Genomic DNA, 7,030 nt, shown 5'->3' with positions numbered 1-7,030 from the left:
GCGGGGGATTCACTGATTAATTTCTAGTTCTGTGCCAGGCATAGACAGTTTCCAGCTGTCTAGAGGGGCTACAAATCGAAATGCCTACAGGGCTAAGCAGATCAAATAAATGAGTAAAGAAGGCCAGATGGACCCTGGCAAACTGAGAATGGATGCCTTGACTAAGGAGCACCCTCCATTTGGCCCTAGCAGATTACTGCCAGGCGGGAATGTGGGCTCAGTGTTGTTCCATCTTCTGATTTTTTCAAGAGAAACCGGAAAACTAGATTTCCATGTAAAACATCTTAATTTTCAAATGTGGGCTCAGTTTTCTTCTTTAAATTCTGTACGTGGCAAATAAAACATATTTTCAGGCTAGCTTTGGCCAATGGAATACCAACTTGATACTAATCTAACATGACATTTTCTGGATGGGGAAATTGAGGCTAACCAGAATAGAAAGAACGAAGTTAGTCTTTATCACAAGTTTTTCCTCAACTAGGGAGGTTCATGTGTCTTAAGTTTCGAAGGATCCATAAAAGGTTAAGAAACACTTACTACCATTTATTGAGCACCCACTCTATTTGATTCACATATCTTCACAGCAACCCTGGAAGCTATGCATGATGTTCCCATTTTACAAGTGAAGAAACAAGCTTAAAGAGGCAAAGTGACTTGCCCAAGTGTTTTAGGGGAAATTTCTAGGCAGAGATCGGAGGAGTGTTCCTTCTCTTTGCCAGGTTCCAAATTAGTTAATAATGTTTATAAAGCTCTGGGCCGGGTGTGGGCTCACACCTGTAATCCCAGCACTCTGGGAGGCTGAGGCCCGAGGATCGCTTGAGCCCAGGAGTTTGAGACCAGCCTGAGTAACACGGGGAGACCCTGTCTCTATAAAATAAATAAATAAAAGCATAGAGTGAAAGATACACCACTCCTTTCCCCAATCAGGACTCCAGAAGACAGATACAAGTCAAGAGTTTTTCAAAAAAGTCTTTCACTTTTCTCCTCAAGGATATATGAAGAATAAGATCTTACCTGCATTTGTTTCTTAGTCCTCTGGTATCAAGTCCTTCTCCTTGAACCATTCCGTACACAGGAAAACCAGTTGAGCTATTCCAAAGATGTGAAGACCTGGAGACCCCCTTCCCACCCTTAGAAGGGGCTCAAGGGATGTGCTTGATCACTGATTCGTTTTCCTGATGTTACCTACACCCCTTGTTTTACTCAAGATGATTGATGGTGATGACATCCAATTACAACTTGTTCTTTCTTGTTTGGGATTTTGAGAGGGTGAGTTTCTTCTCCCTAACAGATTACAGAGTAACAAACCTGCAGCGCTTCTCAGGAGGTACTGAGATATCAGGAGACCAAAGTCGTCTTCACACCCTTCTTCCCTCCCCTTAGCTGTAACTTAGACATATGATTGCTCCTTAATAGACCTGCCTAAGACTTGGTGTCCCATGCTTTCCTAGTGACAGATGACCAAGGCTACAAAGTCACAGAGAAAGGAAGCACTGGAACATGCAACATGGTTGAGACTCTGCTACTCAGCACTGACCAAAGGTCCTCTGTACACCAAGGTCACACAGCTGAGAAGGGTAAAAGAGAAAGTATAATTTGGGGTTAAAGGATGGCATGAAAAGGGGAGGAAAAGAGGAAGTGATGGAGATTGTGGGAAGGAGTAGACTAGAGAGCAGGCCCCTCTTTACAGGCCCTTCTCATTTCTCTGCAGTCCACCTCTCCTTCAGTACCTGGTCTGGGCAAGGCTTTTCACACCACTGGCCAGGCCAACTTTGTCTTTCAAATTGTTAGGGACCCCCATTAGTGCCCGAGGGAAAGGACCAGAGCTTCTGCAGATGTCAGTCTTAGGGAAAGGGGCAGATTTAAGAGTTGCTCATGCTTCTAAGCTGTTGCCTGTTCAAGTGCAGCACTCTTCACCTGTGGTTGTAGGGAGCCAGTAGGCTCCTGGCCTCTTCTCAGCTCTGAGAGATTACAGATAATAGACTGTGAGCACTGTTTCCTATATCGCCCCCTTTCCCACTTCCCAGTGCCAGGCAGGGAAAGGTATTGCCATGGTCCAATAAAGCACTGAGTAAATCATCTCCCTCCTAAGCCTTCTTTGTGTACCCTCTTGGCACTCTGCAGACTTAACCAATGAGGTCCCAAATATGAAGCACCGTCCCTGTTGCTCTCTCTCCTCACAAGACTCCTCCCCACAGCCACCCAGGTTTTATTTCAGGAGCTTATTTCACATTCTGCCCTTTGGGAGTCCATGCGCCTATCACTTCAGCCCTATGTTAACTTGCTCCATTCCTGACCTCAATTCTAGTCCAACGTTGAACTGACATCATACACTTATCCCCATCCAGCCTATACGTAGACCCTCATTGCTTGGTCCACATAGGCCTCATTCTGCACCCCTGTTCCATTGCGTAGCTGGCTTTGCAGCCCTGACACATTTGCATAAATACAGTCCTATAAACCCTACCCTGCATGGGCCTTCACAAGATCCTGAACTCTTCACAAAAGCAAGGTTCATCCTTTTCATCCAACTCAAAATAATATGTTAACCCTCTCAGGCAGAGTTCCCTATGTTCCCAAGAGGCCATTGGTCCCTACTTCATAGCCCTGATCACCCTGAGCTGTACCTATCTATGTCTATCTATGTCTCCCCCTCAGAGAATAAGCACTCTCAGATCAGAGGGCCTGCCTGCAGCTCCTCCCTGGGAGCTCAGAATAAATGACTGAGTAAAATACATTGTCTGATTCCTTAGGAATTGTTTTTTTCCTCCTGAGTTAACACACTCCAATGCTGCCCCTCTGCTCATCAAAATGTGAACTTTCTGACCTCAAACCATTTTTTCTAAGACAGTCTCTGTCACCCAGGCTGGAGTACAGTGGCACAGTCATGGCTCACTGCAGCCTCAACCTCCCAGGCTCAAGTGACCCTCCAGCCTCAACCTCCTGAGTAGCTGCGACTACAGGCATACACCTCTATGTGAGGCTAATTTTTATTTTTTGTAGAGACAGTGTCTCACTATGTTGCCCAGGCTGGTCTTGAATGTCTGAGCTCAAGCGATCCTCCTGCCTCAGCCTCCCAAAGTGCTGGGATTAGAGTTGTTTTGTTTGTGTGCGTGTGTTTTTGTTTCTTGTTGTTATATTAGGATTAGAGTTGTGAGCCACTGTACCCAACCAAAAAAAAAAAAACTTTATTAAAAACAACGGGGGCCAGATGCAGTGGCTCACACCTCTAATCGCAGAACTTTGGGAGGCCAAAGTGGGAGGATTGCTTGAGCTCAGGAGTTTGAGACCAGCGTGGGCAATGTGGCGAAACCCCTCTCTGCAAAAAATACAAAACTTAGCCAGGCATGGTGGCATGCACCTGTAGTCCCAGCTACTCAGGAGGCTGAGGTTGGAGAATAGCTTGAGCCCAGGAGGTTGAGGATGCAGTGAGCCATGATTATACCACTGCACTCCAGCCTGGGTGACAGAGCAAGACTGTCTCATATATATGTGTGTGTGTGTATATGTGTGGAATACATATAAACACACACATATACGTGTGTGTGTGTGTGTGTGTGTATATATTACATATGTTCATAGCAAAATTTAGTGGAAAGTACAGAATTTCCATATTCCCCATGCCGACACACAGGGATGGCCTCCCTTTCTATCAACATTCCACACCAGAGTGGTACCTTTGCTACAATCAAGGAACACAATATTATCACCCAAAGTCTGCAGTGTACATCAATGTTCACTCTTGTTGTATGTTCTGCAAGTTTTGGCATATATGTAATGACACGTAGCCACCATTACAGTTTCACAGAGAATAGTTTCATTGCCCTAAACAACACCCATTCATCTCTCCATCCCTCCAACCCGACAATCAACTATCATTTTATCATTTTATTGTCATCACAATTTTGCCTGTTTCCACAATGTCATATAGTTGGAATCATACATTTGGATTGGCTTCTTTCACTTCGTAAGGCATTTGAGGTTCCACCATATCTTTTTTTTGGCGGGGTGGTGGGGAGGGGAGGCGGACAGGGTCCTGCTCTGGAGTACAGTGTACTTGGCTCACTGCAACCTCTGCCTCCCAGGTTCAAGCGATTCTTGTGCCTCATCTTCCTGAGTAGCCGGGATTTCAGGCGTGCACCACCACACCTAGCTAATTTTTGTATCTTCTTAGTAGAGACGGGATTTCATCATGTTGGCCAGGATGGTCTCTAACTTCTGACCTCAAGTGATCTGCCCACCTCGGCCTCCCAAATCCACCATATCATTTCATGGCTTAATAGCTTCTTTTTTTTTTTTTTTTTTTTTTTTTTTTTGCAATGGAGTCTCACTGTGTCACCCAGGCTGCAGTGCCGTGGCGCGATCTCAGCTCACTGCAACCTCCGCCTCCCGGGTTTAAGCGATTCTTCTGCCTCAGTCTCTGGAGTAGCTGGGACTGCAGGCACAGGCCACCACACCTGGCTAATTTTTTGTATTTTAGTGGAGACAGGGTTTCACCATGTTGCCCAGGCTGTTCAAGAACTCCTAAGCTCAGGCAATCCACCCGTCTCAGTCTCCCAAAGTGCTGGGATTACAGGCATAAACCACTGCTCCCGACCAGTTCATTTCTTTTCAGTGCTGAATGATATCCCACTGTTTGTAGGTACTACAACCTCAACCCATTTTTAAAACTGTGTTTAAAGAGTTTATTGAGGCCGGGCGCGGTGGCTTACACCTGTAATCTCAGCACTTTGAGAGGCCGAGGTGGGCGGATCACAAGTTCAGGAGATCAAGACCATCCTGGCTAACACGGTGAAATCCCGTCTCTACTAAAAATACAAAAAATTAACCAGGCATGGTGGCAGGCGCCTGTGGTGCCAGCTACTAGGGAGGCTGAGGCAGGAGAATGGCATGAAACCGGGAGGCAGAGCTTGCAGTGAGCTGAGATCACGCCACTGTACTCCAGCCTGGGCGACAGAGCGAGACTCTGTCTCAAAAAAAAAAAAAGTTTATTGAAAGAGCTTGAGCATCTTCAGTTGTGGCTTCAAATTCGAGCTCAGGCTTTAACCTTATGTGACCCTGGACAAATGACTTGATTCTAAGGCTCAGCTGACTGGTCTATAACCACCTTACAGAGTTGTCAAATTATGAACCTGTAAAAACTAACATACAAAAATTAACACCAGGGACACAGTGCTGAGAAATTGTGTTCTCTAAAATCACAGACTGCCAGAATTTTGCTCTTTAAAATCATAACAATAGTGAGAATGGGACATCTCATTCTTACCTGGAAAGTCTAAGTCACTTTGACACAGAGAAGCAATCATGATCTCTAACTCGGGTGAGAGCTTCAGAGAAGTGGTTTTTGGAAACGACATTGTACATTTATCTAAACTTTCTAATGTCCAAGGAAACAGAATCCTGGGTCTGCTCCTAGCCCAGGCATGATGTTAACTCCATTCCATAAATACATGCCTGCTTTGCCTTATGTCCATCAAAACTGTGCTTTATATAAATTTTACTTCACTCTTCCCAAAATCTTGTATTCACCGTCTCTTCCCTTGGTCAGGCACTCCAGAGTTCCTCTGGAGAGCTTTAAAAAAAAAAAAAAAAAAAGGCCGGGCGCGGTGGCTCAAGCCTGTAATCCCAGCACTTTGGGAGGCCGAGACGGGCGGATCACGAGGTCAGGAGATCGAGACCATCCTGGCGAACACGGTGAAACCCCGTCTCTACTAAAAAAAATACAAAAAACTAGCCGGGCGAGGTGGCGGGCGCCTGTAGTCCCAGCTACTCAGGAGGCTGAGGCAGGAGAATGGCGTAAACCTGGGAGATGGAGCTTGCAGTGAGCTGAGGTCCAGCCACTGCACTCCAGCCTGGGCGACAGAGCAAGACTCCGTCTCAAAAAAAAAAAAAAAAAATTAATGAAATGACTCAAATGAATTATGTGTAAATGATTCAGAACTGACATTAGAAATTATTAAAAGTGGGGGCCAGGCACAGTGGCTCACACCTGTCATCCCAGCACTTTGGGAGGCCGACGCAGGTGGATCACCTGACGTCAGGAGTTCTAGACCAGCCTGGCCAACATGATGAAAAACAGTCTCTATAAAAATACAAAAACTAGCCAGGTGTGGTGGCAGGCACCTGTAATCCCAGCTACTTGGGAGCCTGAGACCAGAGAATCGCTTGAACCTGGGAGGCAGAGGTTGCAGTGAACCAAGATCACATCATTGCACTCTGGCCTGGGCGACAGAGCAAGACGCCATCTCCAAAAAAAATTAAATAATAATTAAATTATAAAAAGTGAATATAAATTACCCAAGTACATGGAGATTTCTAGTTAGACATGCATATATTACCCACTTTGAATACATATGCAAATACGTATGTGCTGGTTCTGGAAAAATAATTGAGATAATGAAAATATTTTCTCGGTTTTAGAAACAGTATGTGATAGGTTTCAACAACAGTCTACATGAATGTAAAACTCTGATTTAAATATATGATCTTATGCTAGAAGCATGGTTGGTTTTAATTTTTCTAATAGATATGAGTATTGGCTTATTAATAATTAACACATTTTGCAGCCACAGTATCAGTGTGGGGGAAAATTCTAATATTTGCTCTGATGTTTTAAATTCTCAAAGTCTTTCCAACATAAGAAAATAGCTACACATTTCAGTGTTTCCTTCGTGCAACAAGTTAACATAATTTTATTGGACTACATGTTATTTATTTGTTGGGCCTTGTAAGGATTAAATGAGATCATGCATGTAGCACTACGGGAACAGCCACATGATAAATGTCCCAATAATATGTACCTGTGCCTGGCACTGAACAGGCACTCAAAAAATATTTGTTAGAGCATGTGATGCGCCATGAACCAGAGCAGCGACTTTAAATGGGCAAATGGGGATCTCCCTCTTTTTTTTTTTTTTAATGGTGAGGCAAGCCGAGAGGGCAAATGGACCACCTAAAGCTACACAGGTCAGCAGCAGGGCAGGTAAATCTAAATTGGCAAAGTTAGACTAACGGCTGAGCGAACAGACTC

Source organism: Chlorocebus sabaeus, chromosome 6, assembly GCF_047675955.1.
Source record: "Chlorocebus sabaeus isolate Y175 chromosome 6, mChlSab1.0.hap1, whole genome shotgun sequence".
NCBI classification, from domain to species: domain Eukaryota; kingdom Metazoa; phylum Chordata; class Mammalia; order Primates; family Cercopithecidae; genus Chlorocebus; species Chlorocebus sabaeus.
This window is presented reverse-complemented; position numbering follows the sequence as displayed.